Genomic DNA, 17133 nt, shown 5'->3' on the forward strand with positions numbered 1-17133 from the left:
TCCCCGACCACACGATGAACTCCGGCATCACCTCCGCCGAATGGAAGCGCGGCCGAGGGGGCCACGCAACCACGGCACACCTCACCTCATCAACAGGACTACCACGACCTGGGCAGCTGCTGCCACGAGAAGAGGCGCCGTCGCGGCCGTGAGGGGCCGCGGCGGGGGTCGCAGTGTGCTTGTGGGGATGGCCGCGCCCCCTCTTGGGCGGTGGTGCGCCAAGCCCCTCCTGGCGAGCCTTCCCCTTCTCCGCAACCGAGAGCCTCTTCGCAGGCGTCATAGGTGTCGCTGCCGGCAGTGGAACAAGGAAGAAGAAGAAGCGGGAGAAGCAAGGAAGGGGCGGGTGACGGGGCCTCTACCCCCCACTTCCCATTTATAGCCAAGGGGGGGACAACCGCCGGCCTCCACGAGCTAAGGTAATAATGACCTTTTTCTGCATGCAGCAAGGACCCGTCATGTCGAGCAGTTGTCGAGGCAGTGTGGGGAAGCGGAGACGCCCACGTTCAATCAGTCGCCACGCGCCAACCATGGCTGCAAGCTGATGGGGCCCGCGGCGCGCTGTCCATGCCCTTTGGCTTCACCTCGAAGCCAAGCCCGAGCGAGCCTTGGGCTCGGGGGCTACTGTCGGCGTTCTGGGAACGGGGGTGATACGTCTCCAACATATGTATAATTTATGAAGTATTCATGCTATTATATTATCAACCTTGGATGTTTTATATGCATTTATATGCTATTTTATATGATTTTTGGGACTAACCTATTAACCTAGTGCCCAGTGCCAGTTTCTATTTTTTCCTTGTTTTTGAGTTTTACAGAAAAGGAATACCAAACGGAGTCCAATTGACGTGCCAATTTTCGACTTTTTTTATGGACCAAAAGAAGACCCCGGAGTAAAAGAGTTGGGCCAGAAGAGTCCCGGGCCGTCCACGGGGGTGGGGGCGCCCCCCCCCCCCGGGCATGTGGGCCTACCTCGTGGACAACTCGGGCACCTCCTTGACATGAGACCGACGCCAAAAATTCCTATAAATACAGAAACCTCCAGAAAATAACCTAGATCGGAAGTTCTGCTGCCACAAGCCTCTGTAGCCACGAGAAATCAATCTAGGCCCTCTCTGGCACCTTGCCGGAGGGGGCCATCATCACCGGAGGGCATGGAGGAGGATCCCGGAGGAGCCATCATCACCATGAAGGCCAAGGACCAGAGGGAGAACCTCTCCCCATCCAGGGGGAGGCCATGGAGGAGGAAGCACAAGGGGGAGAACCTCTCCTCCTCTCTCTGGTGGCACCGGAGTGCCATCGGGAGGGGAATCATTGTCGCGGTGATCGTCTTCATCATCATCACCATCCTCATCTCTTTTACGCGGTCCAGTCTCCCGCACCCCGCTGTAATCCCTACTTGAACATGGTGCTTTATGCCACATATTATGATCCAATGATGTGTCGCCATCCTATGATGTTTTCAGTAGATATCCTTTGTCTTTGGGTTGATTGTTGATCTAGATTGTATGAGTTGTGTGTTTTACTTTGGTGATGTCCTATGGTGCCCTCCGTGTCACGCAAGCGTGAGGGATTCCCGTTGTAGGGTGTTGCAATATGTCCATGGTTTGCTTATTGTCTGCGTTGCATGAGTGACCGAAACACAAACACGGATAAGCGGGACATGGCGTATGGGAATAAAGAGGACTTGATACTTTAATTCTATGGTTGGGTTTTACCTTAATGATCTTTAGTAGTTGCGGATGCTTGCTAGAGTTCCAATCATAAGTGCATATGATATAAGAAGAGAAATTATGTTAGCTTATGCCTCTCCCTTATATGAAACTACAATGGTGATTACCGGTCTTGTTAACAATTGCCTAGGACAATTCCGCACACCGATCCACCATTATTCCACACTCGCTATTTATAATATTTAGTAATATATTCTAACTTTATGATAACAACACCTACTTTAATATTTTATCTCTCCGATATAATACAAAGTTATCCACTTCATACCCACAACGTAGTTTTATTTCTCATTTCTATTTGGAAGCAAACGTTCGGTGTACGTAGAGTCGTACCAGTGGCAGATAGGGCTTGAGAGAATGTTGATCTTACCTTTAGCTCCTTGTGGGTTCGACACTCCATACTTACCACTTCCACCTTTGGAAATTGCTACGATGATTCCCTGCACTTGGGATCAGGGGGTCCCCAGACTTGCCTGCTTGCGGCCCGCAGCGTGGCTCCACCAGCGGCCCTATACGGCCCATCTTCACCAGCAAACATTCAAGACCCTCGCGAGGGGCCAAGCCTTGCGAGGCGGATGATGCAAGACCTCCTCAGGGCGGCCCCACCAGGCTGGCTCGCGAGGGGCGGGGAGACCAAGGCAAGGGGCGCCTCACGAGGTTTCTATGACGCAAGCCATGACAACTGGCGCCAGCGCGCAGTGTCCTCGATTCCTCTTTGGTGCTAAAGGGGCAGGCGTAGACGAGGAGTCTCGAGGCATCAGGCAAAGGTTTCCATATCGGTGCAACAAGACCAAGACCAGCAGGACGGCAGGATGGAGGTCACCGTGGAGCCCAAGACGGCGTCACCACTAGAGCCTTTGGCAGGCAAAGACTACTTTTGTCAGGATATTTTGTACTAGTTGTCTCCCTTCGAATTTGGCTGTTGTGGGATCCCTTCCCGCTCAATATTTGGGAAGAGGACCAGGGCCTCTATAAATAGGACCAGCCACCACCATAGGGAGGCATCTGATTCGGACCTAGATCGAATCCATAGCACCCCAACCACTCAAGTTTACCAAACACAAGAACACCTCTCCTCACGAGGCTGTTCTTCCCTTGTAACTGTTCATCCTCAGCCCAAGAGGCAATCCACCACACCACACTGGAGTGGGTATTACACCACAACGGTGGCCTGAACCAGTATAAATCTTGTGTCTCATGTTCCTTGGGTTCGACGAGCTAAGATGTGAGATCATAGAGTGTGCGAGCTAGAGAGGGGCAGAGATCTTTGTGTGCACCCCAGTGTTCGAACCTCAAGGGTTTTTCCAGAACCCGAAATCCGACAGTTGTCATTTGATAACGGGATCACATCATTAGGGAAATGATGTGATGGACAAGACCCATCCGTCAGGTTAGCATATGATCGTTCAGTTTTATTCCTATTGCTTTCTTCATGTCAAATACATATTCCTTCGACTATGAGATTATGCAACTCCCGGATACCGGAGGAATGCCTTGTGTGCTATCAAACGTCACAACGTAACTGGGTGATTATAAAGATGCTCTACATGTATATCTGAAGGTGTTTGTTGAGTTGGCATAGATCAAGATTAGGATTTGTCACTCCGAGTATCAGAGAGGTATCTCTGGGCCTTCTCAGTTATATACATCATAAGCTTGCAAGAAAACGACTAAGGAGTTAGCCATGAGTGATGTATTACAGAACGAGTAAAGATACTTGCCGGTAACGAGATTGAACTAGGTATGAAGATACCGACGATCGAATCTCAAGCAAGTAACATACCGATGGACAAAGGGAATTACATATGTTGTCATAACGGTTCGACTGATATAGAATATGTAGGAGCTAATATGGGCATCTAGGTTCCACTATTGGTTATTGACCGGAGAGGTGTCTCGGTCATGTCTACATAGTTCTCGAACCCGTAGGGTCTGCACGCTTAACATTTGATGACAATATAGTATTAATTAGGTTATGTGACTTGGTGACCGAATGTTTTTAGGAACCCCAGATGAGATCACGAACATGACGATCAGTCTCGAAATGGTCGAGAGGTAAAGATTGATATATGGGACGATGGTATTCGGACACTGGAAGTGTTTCGAGGGGTATCGGGTACTTATCAGGTCACCGAAAGGGGTTCCAGGTACCCCCGTCAAAAGATATGGGCCTTATGGGCCAAGAGGGGAAACGCACCAGCCACAAAGGGGTTGGTGCCCCCCATATCGGCCAGCCTAGTAGGAGAAGGAAAGAGGGGAAAGAGGAAGTAAAGAGAGGAATAGGATTCCCCCTGCCTTCCCTCTCCCCCCTCTTTCCTTCCCCCTCCGACAAACATGGCAGGGGGCGCGACCAAGGGCAGGAGCCCAAGTAGGATTCAGACCTACTTGGGGCACCCCTTGGCCTCTCCCCTCTCCGTCCCACCTATATATATGAGGAGGGGGCGCCTAGCACACTCCAGGAAATTGTTTAGCCATGTGCGGCGGACCCCTCCACCGTTTACACCCTCGGTCATATTTTTGTAGTGCTTAGGCGAAGCCCTGCGAGGATCACTTCACCATCACCATCACCACGTCGTCGTTCTAACAGAACTCATCTACTACCTCGACGTCCTGCTGGATCAAGAAGGCGAGGAACGTCATCGAGTTGAACGTGTGCAGAACGCGAAGGTGTCGTGCGTTCGGTACTTGATCGGTTGACGTGAGAAGAAGTTCGACTACATCAAGCGCGTTATCAAACGCTGCCGCTTACGGTCTACGAGGGTACATAGACACACTCTCCCGCTCGTTGCTATGCATCTACATGGATAGATCTTTACGTGTGCGTAGAAAGTTTTTTGTTTCCATGCAACATTTCCCAACACAACTATGGTAATTGAGGATTTCCCCATGGACGCGGACTCACTAAGGGTTATCTATGATAACAATTGTAAAACCTTGGGGTGAAGGTTTCTGCATTCACCTCGAATTACCACTGTCCGTGTTCTGGGAACAGGAGTCCCCAGACTTGCCTACCTGCGGCCCACGGCGTGGCTCTGCGAGCGGGCTCGTATGACCCATCTTCACCAACAAGCATTCAAGACCCTCGCGAGGGGCCAAGCCTCGCGAGGCGGACGACACAAGACCTCCTCGGGAGCGGCCTCACCAGGCTGGCTTGTGAGGGGCAGAGAAATCAAGGCCAGGAAAACCTCGCGAGGTTCCAGTGACGTGAGCCATGATGATCGAGACCAGGCGGGCGCCAGCATGCACAGTGTCCTTGTTTCCTCTTTGGTGCTAAGGAGGCAAGCGCAGGCGAGGAGTATCGAGGCGTCAAGCAAAGATTTCCATATTGGTGCAACGAGACCAAGACCAGCAGGACAGCAAGACGGAGAGCACCATGGAGCCCAAGACGGCGTCACCACCAGAGCCTTTCGCAGGCGAAGATCACCTTTTGTCAGGATAACTTGTACTAGTTGTCTCCCTTCGAATTTGGCCGTTGTTGGATCCCTCCCGCTCAATATTTGGGGAGAGGACCGGGGCCTCTATAAATAGGACTAGCCACCACCATAGCTAGGGAGACGGATCGGATCGAGATCAACCTCAACCACACAAACTCACCAAGCACAAGAACACCTCACCTCGCGAGGTTGTTCTTCCCCTAGTAAATGTTTGTCCTCAACCCGAGAGGCAATCCACCACACCACACTGGAGTAGGGTATTACACCACAACGGTGGCCCGAACTAGTATAAATCTTGTGTCTCGTGTTCTTTGAGTTCATCGAACTAGGTCGTGCGATCATAGAGTGCGTTAGTTAGTGAGAGGGAGAAGATCTTCGTGCGCACCCCAGTGTTCGAACCTTAAGGGTTTTGCCGGAACCCGAAATCTGACATTTGGCGCGCAAGGTAGGGGTGCGCCGGAGCTCTTCTGCCACCAGTAGATCCGCTCGTTGGTCCCCCGACACTCCGCGGCTCTGATGTCCGGTGACTCAAGGACCAACGCCGACCGCTGGGCAGCCTGGCCAGCCCGGGCGGCGCCGCCCGCCCAATAAGACCTCAACCCAGCGCCCCAGGTAGCATGCGCGCCACCAAACACTGCGGGGCGAGGGCGACGCGGTCAACCACCGTCTGCCCTTACTCCATGACAAGTGCGGGCAGCCACAAGAGCCTCAAGCCACGCCGCGGCCACGACGCCACACACCCGACGGGAGCAAGCAAACATGAGGGCCACGCTCATAGTGGCTCGGGAGCTGCTGCCATGCCGGTTAATGGAGAGCGGACGGGATACATTGCTGGAGCGCGTCGCCAAGATTTTGGATGCCGCGGCCTTGGGAGCACCACCCTTCTACTCTCTGTTCACACCTCAAGCTGCGGCAGGGTCACATGGTGGGCCCCGACACGCCCGCGTGCCCACGGGCGCGCCCCCGGGCTTCATCGACACTGGCGCAACCAACGGAGCTGGACGCCCGCTCGGACCCACGCCACCTCCGGTGGGCGCGGGCACGAGCGCTACCACCTACGGCCCCAGCAGGATGCAACTCTACCATCATCAAGACGACACGTTGGGCGGGGCAACATGGAGTGTGGGGCACTACGGCGAGGTCTTTGAGGCGGTGGCCTCGGAGGCCTACGTGCCCCGCATGGTGGACCAAGAATACATGCTGGAAGACGACCCTGGCTCATTCCTCGAGCCGGGCTGGGAGGAGGAGGCGCTAGAAGTCGGCACCTTTCAGGAGCCCCCCAGAAGCTTCACCAACCACACCGGCAACAATAGCTATAGGGTACCACTAATTCCTCATGAGAAGGCTTACGCTAACCATGGGACACAAGAGGATCAGGTCGCTGCAGTGGATGGCGGCCCCGGCTCGTTGGCCTCCCTGCCGCCAGGGGGGGACGCTGGGGGCTACAAGAGAGGGGCCGGGAGCAAGGCCCCTCCCCGCACCACACGGAGTAAGGCATCCCCCATAGGTAGGCCCTTTGACGGGGAGGTGCTCCAGAGCCTTCCCCCGGCAGAGGACCCGTGGTCGCCGAGGGCGCCGCTGGCGTCCCCTTTGCCCCTTTGGTGTCATCCTGGTTACTGGTCGCCCCCAATGGTGGTCGAGGGAGGCGCAAGGCGGTGCCCTCGTCTGGCGATATGAAGTAAGGCTCATGGCTGTGAAGGTCTCTGCTTGTGACACTCTCACATAATAATGAGTGGGGTTGTACACACCCCGAAGTCTCAAGAGTGCCGCCCTCGGGCCTCGGGGGCTCCCTCCCACGTCCTAGTGGCAGCACTTAGCTCCGCGCTAGTGAGAAGACAAGAAGACTAGACTAGGCGCCGGACGCGGCCATTTGCTTTGGATCTCTTTTCTGTAGCCCTGTTTTCTGGATTTGGATTTAAGTTGAAGTTGAATTTTTGTTGATGCGCGCGGGGGGGTGCCTTTTCTCGTTCGAGCGATTTGTTGCTATCTGGTTCTTGCCTTATTTCGGAGTTCACGCCTATTGCTTCCCCCTCGCGGGCCCCTCGCGAGCGGGGCTAGGCATGACGCACACGCGCCACGCGCATGTCGTGCCACGGCTAGCGCTTGCTTATCACGCAGCCCCTCGGGCGTGTCGACGAGCTCCTCAGGAACTTCCCAAAAACCCGCAACCTCACGAGCCGGTTTGGGGTTCATCCAAGCTAAGGTAAACTAAAACAGCAAACTTGCCCCAGGATACGTAAGTTCATGAAGGCACATATTCAACTCGGCCTAAAAGGATAGAGGCAATAGTATATTTACATGAGGGGCTTCCCCTCCAAAAGTGCTCTTACAACCTCTAGGGCCGTGCGTGAGCTTTTGCGTGCAGGACAAACAGCTGGGGAACAAGGGATCAGTCGGACATGTCACTCGCCGCGTCCCCCGGATCTCCCTCGGACGCGTCGCTGGCATCGCTTCCACTGTCGCTAATGTCACCATCCCCTCCACCAGCGTCGCCATGACCATCGTCGACCACGTCGCCCTCGTCCGTTGCGACCACCACCACATCATCATCAGAAGTGAAGGCCCTGACCAGCGCGTCCACATTGTCTCCCACCCATCACGCCAGGTCACCCCAGATGGCCTCGGGTACGGGAGCAATGACGGCAGTAAAATCAAAGATGGGATCGGCATTCTGGAGATGGCTGAAGACGCGGGAGAACGCACGCCCAAGCAGGCTGCAGCTCCTCTCTTCAACAAGTTGGCGAGCTCTCTCGAAACGATTCTCCAGGCATGTCACCACGTCAGTAAAGAAGCGGAGGTGGCTGGCGTAGTCATTCGCGTGGGGATGAGGAGCATTTGATACATCTCTGTCGTATCTACCTTTCCAAACACTTTTTCCCTTGTTTTGGACTCTAACTTGCATGATTTGAATGGAACTAACCCGGACTGACGTTGTTTTCAGGAGAATTGCCATGGTGTTATTTATGTGCAGAAACAAAAGTTCTCGGAATGACCTGAAACTTCACGGAACGTCTATTTGGAAATAATAAAAAATACTTGCAAAAGATGAAGACCAGGGGACCCACACCCTAGCCACGAGGGTGGGGGCGCGCCTGCCCCCTAGGGCGCGCCCCCTACCTCGTGGGCCCCCTGGAGCTCCTCCGACCTCGACTCCAACTCTATATATTTGCTTTCGGGGAGAAAAAAACCAGGGAGAAGGATTCATCGCATTTTACGATACGGAGCCGCCGCCAAGCCCTAAAACCTCTTGGGAGGGCTGATCTGGAGTCCGTTAGGGGCTCCGGAGAGAGGAATCTGTCGCCATCGTCATCATCAACCTTCCTCCATCACCAATTTCATGACGATCACCGTCGTGCGTGAGTAATTCCATCATAGGCTTGCTGGACGGTGATGGGTTGGATGAGATTTATCATGTAATCGAGTTAGTTTTGTTAGGGTTTGATCCCTAGTATCCACTATGTTCTGAGATTGATGTTGCTATGACTTTGCCATGCTTAATGCTTGTCACTAGGGCCCGAGTGCTGCTACCTCTTGAGCACTGTGTTGGTTTTCCCCGAAGAGGAAGGGATGATGCAGCAAAGTAGCGTAAGTATTTCCCTCAGTTTTTGAGAACCAAGGTATCAATCCAGTAGGAGGCTACGCGCAAGTCCCTCGTACCTGCACAAAACAAATAAATCCTCGCAACCAACGCAAATAGGGGTTGTCAATCCCTACACGGCCACTTACGAGAGTGAGATCTGATAGATATGATAAGATAATATTTTTGGTATTTTGTGATAAAGATTCAAAGTAAAATAAAGGCAAAGTAAAAAAGCAAAGGAAATAACTAAGTAGTAGGAGATTAATATGATAAAGATAGACCCGGGGGCCATAGGTTTCACTAGTGGCTTCTCTCGAGAGCATAAGTATTCTACGGTGGGTGAACAAATTACTATTGAGCAATTGACAGAATTGAGCATAGTTATGAGAATATCTAGGTATGATCATGTATATAGGCATCACGTCCGAGACAAGTAGACCGACTCCTGCCTGCATCTACTACTATTACGCCACTCATCGACCGCTATCCAGCATGCATCTAGAGTATTAAGTTAATGAAAACAGAGTAACGCCTTAAGCAAGATGACATGATGTAGAGGGATAAACTCATGCAATATGATGAAAACCCCATCTTGTTATCCTCGATGGCAACAATACAATATGTGCCTTACTACCCCTACTGTCACTGGGAAAGGACACCGCAAGATTGAACCCAAAGCTAAGCACTTCTCCCATTGCAAGAAAGATCAATCTAGTAGGCCAAACCAAACTGATAATTCGAAGAGACTTGCAAAGATAACCAATCATACATAAAAGAATTCAGAGAAGATTGAAATATTATTCATAGATAGACTTGATCATAAACCCACAATTCATCGGTCTCAACAAACACACCGCAAAAAGAATATTACATCGAATAGTTCTCCACAAGAGAGGGGGAGAACATTGTACTGAGATCCAAAAAGAGAGAAGAAGCCATCTAGCTAATAACTATGGACCCGTAGGTCTGAGGTAAACTACTCACACTTCATCGGAGAGGCTATGGTGTTGATGTAGAAGCCCTCCGTGATCGATGCCCCCTCCGGCGGAGCTCCGGAACAGGCCCCAAGATGGGATCTCGTGGATACAGAAAGTTGCAGTGGTGGAATTAGGTTTTTGGCTCTGTATCTGATCGTTTGGGGGTACATAGGTATATATAGGAGGAAGGAGTACGTCGGTGGAGCAACAGGGGGCCCACGAGGGTGGAGGGCGTGCCTGGGGGGTAGGCGCGCCCCCCTACCTCGTGGCCTCCTCTTTTGTGTCTTGACATAGGGTCCAAGTCTCCCGGGTCTTGTTTGTTGAGAAAATCACGTTCCCGAAGGTTTCATTCCGTTTGGAATCCGTTTGATATTCCTTTTCTTCAAAACCCTAAAACAGGCAAAAAACAGCAATTCTGGGCTGGGCCTCCGGTTAATAGGTTAGTCCCAAAAATAATATAGAAGTGGATAATAAATCCCAATAATGTCCAAAGATAATATAGCATGGAGCAATCAAAAATTATAGATACGTTGGAGACGTATCAAGTGCCATGATTTCAGATCTGAACCTATTATGTTTTCATCAATATATGAGAGTTCTTAATCCTATATTGCAAGTCTATAGTCACCTATTATATGTTATGATCCGTTAACCCCGAAGTGACAATAATCAGGATACTTACCGGTGATGACCGTAGTTTGAGGAGTTCATGTATTCACTATGTGTTAATGCTTTGGTCCGGTACTCTATTAAAAGGAGGCCTTAATATCCCTTAGTTTCTGCTAGGACCCCGCTGCCACGGGAGGGTAGGACAAAAGATGTCATGCAAGTTCTTTTCCATAAGCACGTATGACTATATTCGGAATACATGCCTACATTACATTGATGAATTGGAGCTAGTTCTGTGTCACCCTAGGTTATGACTGTTACATGATGAACCGCATCCAGCATAATTCTCTATCACCGATCCATTGCCTACGAGCTTTCCATATATTGTTCTTCGCTTATTTATTTTTCCGTTGCTATTGCTATCATCACCACAAAATACCAAAAACATTACTTTTTCTATCATTACCTTTTGCCACCGTTACAACTACTATCATATTACTTTGCTACTAAACACTTTGCTACAGATATTAAGTTTCCAGGTGTGGTTGAATTGACAACTTAGCTGCTAATACTTGAGAATATTCTTTGGCTCCCCTTGTGTCGAATCAATAAATTTGGGGTGAATACTCTACCCTCGAAAACTGTTGCGATCCCCTATACTTGTGGGTTATCAAGACTATTTTCTGGCGCCATTGCCGGGGAGCATAGCTTTATTCTTTGAGTCACTTGGGATTTATATCTGCTTATCATTATGAAGAACTTGAGAGATCCAAAAACCAAGATTTATCCCTCAACTACGAGGGGAGGTAACGAACTGCCATCTAGCTCTGCACTTGATTCACCTTCTGTTTTGAGTAAGCTTGCGACACCTAAACCTGCTTCTGCTATTCGTTCTGATATGTCACATGTTATTGATGATGCCACTTCTGCTATGCATGATACTTATGATGAAACTACTTCTATGCTTGATACTACTGTGCCACTTGGTGAATTTCTTGATGAACAACTTGCTAGGGTTAGAGAGAATGAAAATATTGAATCTGATAATATTGATGAAAGTGATGATGAAGACTCTCCCTCTAATGAATATGAATCACCTATTATTCCTGAGGGTTATGTTTTTGAAAAAGAAGCTGCTTTAGCTATTTTAGCTTGCAAAGATAGATACGAACTCAAGAGGTTATTAGCTAAATGGAAGCAACAATCTCTTAATGCTAGAATGAAATCTGACCCCCTGCTATGAATTCTCTATTGATCCTGATATAATTACTTTGGTTGAATCTAATCCTTTTCATGGCTATGAATCTGAAACTGTTGTGGCACATCTTACTAAATTAAATGATATGGCCACCCTGTTCACTAATGATGAGAGAACTCGTTACTTTTATATCCTTAAGATATTTTTGTTCTCATTAAAGGGTGATGCTAAGATATGGCTTAATTCTCTGGATCCTGGTTGTGTGCGTGGTCCCCAGGATATGATTTATTACTTCTCTGCTAAATATCTCCCTGCTCATAAGAAACAAGTTGCCTTAAGGGATATATATATAATTTTGTGCAAATTGAAGAAGAGAGTCTCCCACAAGCTTGGGGAGGCTTCTCAAGTTACTTAATGCTTCGCCTGATCATCCTCTTAAGAAAAATGAAATACTTGATATCTTTTATAATGAACTAATCAATGCTTCCAGAGATTACCTGGATAGTTGTGCTGGTTCTATTTTCAGGGAAAGAAAACCGGATGAAGCTGAAATTCTATTGAATAATATGTTGACAAATGAAAATAATTGGACACTTCCTAATCCTATTCCTAAACCAGCTCCGAAGAAGAGAGGTGTTCTATTTCTCAGTCCTGAAGATATGCAAGAGGCAAAGAAATCTATGAAAGAAAAGGGTATTAAAGCTGAAGATGTTAAGAAATTACCTCCTATTGAAGAAACATATGATCTTGATCCTTCACCTATTGAAGAAACTCATGGTCTTGATAACCCAACACAGGTAGTAAAGGTAAATTCTCTCTATAGATATGATAAAGCTGAAATCCCATTTACTAAGTTTGCTAGCCCATGCTTAGATGAGTTTGATAAATTTATGGTTAAGCAAGAAGACTTCAATGCTTATTTTGCTAGACAATTGAAATACAATTCATATATGCTTGAACACTTGGGTGATTATATGGCTAATGTCAAAGGTGAACTTAAACTTATTAGTAAACATGCTTCTATGGTTACCACTCAAGTAGAACAAGTACTTAAGGCTCAAAATGATTTTCTCAATGAATTGAATAGTAAGAATAATGATAATGTTGTTAGCGTTATGACTAGAGGTGGTAAGATGACTTAGGAACCTTTGTATCCTGAAGGCCACCCTAAGAGAATTGAGCAAGATTCTTAGAGAAATAATATAGATGCACCTAGTCCTTCTAAAAGGAAGAAAAAGAAAAATGATAGGACTTTGCATGCTTCTAGTGAACCTATTGCTGAACCACCTGAGAATCCAAATGATATCTCTATTTTTGATGCTGAAACATAATCTGGTAATGAACATGAACCTAGTGATAATGTTCATATTGATGCTCAACCTAGTAATGATAATGATATAGAAATTGAACCTGCTGTTGATCTTGATAACCCACAGTCAAAGAATCAACGTTATGATAAGAGAGACTTCATTGATAGGAAACACGGTAAGGAAAGAGAGCCTTGGGTTCAGAAACCCATGCCTTTTCCTCCCAAACCATCCAAGAAAAAGGATGATGAGGATTTTGAGCACTTTGCTGAAATGATTAGACCTATCTTTTTGCATATGTGATTAACTGATATGCTAAAAATGAATCCTTATGCTAAGTATATGAAAGATATTGTTACTAATAAAGGAAAGATACCGGAAGCTGAAATTTCCACCATGCTTGCTAATTACACTTTTAAAGGTGGAATACCAAAGAAACTTGGAGATCCAGGAGTACCCACTATACCATGCTCCATTAAAAGAAACTATGTTAAAACTGCTTTATGTGATCTTGGAGCCGGTGTTAGTGTTATGCCTCTCTCTTTATATCGTAGACTTGATTTGAATAAGTTGACACCTACTGAAATATCTTTGCAAATGGCTAATAAATCAACTGCTATACCTGTCGGTATTTGTGAGGGTGTGCTTGTTGTGGTTGCAAATGTTACTATTTTAACGGACTTTGTTATTCTTGGTATTCCCGAGGACGATAGCATGTCTATTATTCTTGGAAGACCCTTTTTGAATACTGCAGGGGCTGTTATTGATTGCAACAAAGGCAATGTCACTTTTCATGTTAATAGTAATGAGCATACGGTACACTTTCCGAGGAAACAACCTCAAGTTCAGAGTATCAACTCTATTGGAAAAATTCCATCGATTATATTTGGAGGTTTTGAATTTCCTCTTCCTACTGTCAAAAATAAATATGATATTCTTATTATTGGGGATGTGCATATCCCCGTTGAGGTAACATAGTGTATTCGAAATTTCTCCGGTTCCATGTTATTCGGAATGAGTTCGTTAACAAGACTTGATCAACCTTGTTAGTGGATTCCTTTTGATGAGCATGAGATGGATGAAACTAGAAGGCACAACCTTCTGTACCCTCCTTTTACTTGCTGTTATTTATTTTAAATAAAATAAAAATAGTATTTTCTGTCTGTTATCTGAATTATCCATGTAATATAAAAATACCCCGAAAATAAAAGTTCTCCAAATGCCCTGAAATTTAAATATGATTTTTTCTGGAATATTTGAGAATATTTGGCACTGAGAACACAGCAGGAGGGGCATCCACCTGCCACGAGGGTGGATGGCGCCCTGCCTCGTGGGCCCATGATGGCCCTCCTCCACATATTCCTGCACCCACACACTTCTTCTTCCTCCCACAAACACGAATATCCAGCTCAAGCACGAGTTCTAGCTCATTTTGTTGCGATTTTCGATCTCCTTGCTCAAAGCACCTCTCACAAAACTGCTTGGGGATATTGTTCCTTGGTATGTGACTCCTCCATTGGTCCAATTAGTTTTTGTTCTAGTGCTTTATTCATTGCAAATTTGTGCTGCCTAGGTGACCATGTTCTTGAGCTTGCATGTCAAATTTATATGGTCAAAAGTAGTTCTAATGCATGATATAGGCTCTAGGCACTTGTAGGAGTTGTTGCTATCAATTCTGTTGAGCTTGGTTCACTTTTGTTTGAAGTTACTAAAAATTTCAGAAATTTTTCAGAGGAAGAAATATGCTTAGGAAAATGTACCAAGGTGGTTCTTCAAGGAAGCAAGGACCCAGGCTTGCAATGCGTGATGCTGATGAAGAGCCACCAAGAGACGCTCCAGTGCGTCCTTGTGAATGGCCTTCGGAAAACTTTATGGATCGAGCGGGAATTAAGGAAGAATTTAACGCATATTTGCGTAACGCTGATCTTGTGAGCTTCGAGGAAGAAAAGTGTCGCCAGTATCACTATCTCACTAGTTCCTTTGTGAGGAGGTTTGAATTTTCATCTTCACGTAATTCTCCAACTGTCCTGTTTGATCTTTATGAAAATTCTTACACTGTGGACTTAGAGGATTCTACACTGCTTGCAAATTTCCACAATGGGGTAGTGTCAGGGAACCTCGCAAATCTGAATTTAGAGATTTTCTTACTAGTATAACTGTGGGGGAATCTAGAGATATAACACAAGCTACCATAGGGAGCATTCACTTTCCTACTATACATTATTTTGCTCTCTTCATAGGTAGATGCATTAATGGTAAAGATGAGGCATGTCACATGTGTGTCCCTGACCTCAGTATTCTTAGGAGTGTTGTGTTAGGAGATAAATCTTATAATTTGCAAGCCATTGTTGCACGTAGGTTGCATCTTAAGAGATTTAATGGAGTTTTCTTTGGTGGAATTTATGCAACCCGCATAGCTAATTTTCTTGGTATAGCCATACGTGAAGATGATATTGAGTTCCCTCCTGCTTATTTGGATTATGAGGCTATGGTTCACCACCAGTTTGTCGAGAGGAATGAATCACATCTCCAGTATCGCTTAATCTTTGACAGACGTCGTGTTGTCCGTATTACTCTCCCTGCTCCTGCCTTATTTGATTATCAGGCAAAAGGAAGATATGTTATTACCAGAGAGGAGGCAGATGAGTACGAGAGGAGGTCAGAGGCCGCTCGTCGCCACGCTGCAGCTCAGGAGGTGATAGCCGCTGCATCTCAGTACGAACCCAACTATTACTATGGATATCCGCCAGGCCAGCCGTGGCCATAGACCAACTTAGGCCAAAATCCTAAGCTTGGGGGAGTACGTATTTCCCACCGAAATTATATTCATGTTCACACACTCATTGCTATATGTCGGTGCTCATACTTTTTCATTGTATCATCCATGCTAGTTTATTTTCCTTTTTATGCTTTCTTCTTGTGTGTTTAATAAACCTTAAGAAAAACCAAAAAAATTAGTTGTAGCTTTTAATTAGTTTACTTTCCATGCTTGTAGTAGTAATTAAAAAGAAAACCCAAAAATATTTCCTGTTCTTCTTTTGCTTGTTGGGAGCTTTCCCGTGTAAATAGTTTTATTTATTTTCTTTTCTTTGGGGGTCGATAGGAGAAGACCATAATTAAATTGTTGAAGCGGCTCTTATATGCATTATTGTTGATCTGACAAAAGAGCCCATATTGCCTTGTCCTCTCCTGTTTATTGAATGCTTGCAGATTCCAGCTTAGTCCAATGCACGTGCACTATTATTATTATCAACATCGTTCGGTTGTGCAAGTGAAAGGCAATTATGACGATATATGATGGAATGACTGAGATGAGAAAAGATGGTATGAACTCGACCTCTTTTGTTTTTGTAAATATGATTAGTTCATCGTTCCTGATTCAGCCTATTATGAATAAACATGTTTGCAATGACAACTAGAGATCATAGTTTCGTGTGCCATGCTTGATTAGCTAGGAGCTTATAATGGTTTACCTTGCGTGCCAACATGATATTAAAATGGTTGTGATGTGGTATGATAGGGTGGTATCCTCCTCTAAATGATTTAAGTGACTTGACTTGGCACATGTTCACGCATGTAGTTGAAACAAAATCAACATAGCCTTCACGATATTTATGTTCATGGTGGATTATATCCTACTCATGCTTGCATTCGGTGTTGATTAATTTTAATGCATGTCCATGACTGTTGTCGCTCTCTAGCTGGTCGCTTCCCAGTCTTTTGCTAGCCTTCACCTGTACAAAGCGGGAATACTGCTTGTGCATCCAACTCCATAAACCCCAAAGTTGTTCCATATGAGTCCACTATACCTACCTATATATGGTATCTACCTGCCGTTCCAAGTAAATTTGTATGTGCCAAACTCTAAACCTTCAAATAAACATTCTGTTTTGTATGCTCGAATAGCTCGTGTATCAATTGGGGTTGTCCGTATCTTCCATGTTAGGCGGGTTATTCTCAAGAGGAGTGGACTCCGCTCCTCACTCACGAGAAAGTGGTTGGTCACTGGGATGCCCAGTCCCATGATTTATGCAAATCAAAACAAAATAATTGCAAACAAAACTCCCCCTAGGACTCTTGTTAGTTGGAGGCACTCATTATTTCGAGCAAGCCATGGATTGATGCTTGTTGGTGGAGGGGGAGTATAAACTTTACCATTCTGTTTGGGAACCGCCTATAATGTGTGTAGCATGGAAGATATTGCCATCTCTTGGTTGTTATGTTGACAATGAAAGTATACCGCTCAAAATATTATTCACCTCTGTTTCAAAACCGAGCTCTGGCACCTCTACAAATCC

The sequence above is a fragment of the Triticum urartu genome, chromosome 5, assembly GCF_003073215.2.
Source record: "Triticum urartu cultivar G1812 chromosome 5, Tu2.1, whole genome shotgun sequence".
Classification (NCBI taxonomy): domain Eukaryota; kingdom Viridiplantae; phylum Streptophyta; class Magnoliopsida; order Poales; family Poaceae; genus Triticum; species Triticum urartu.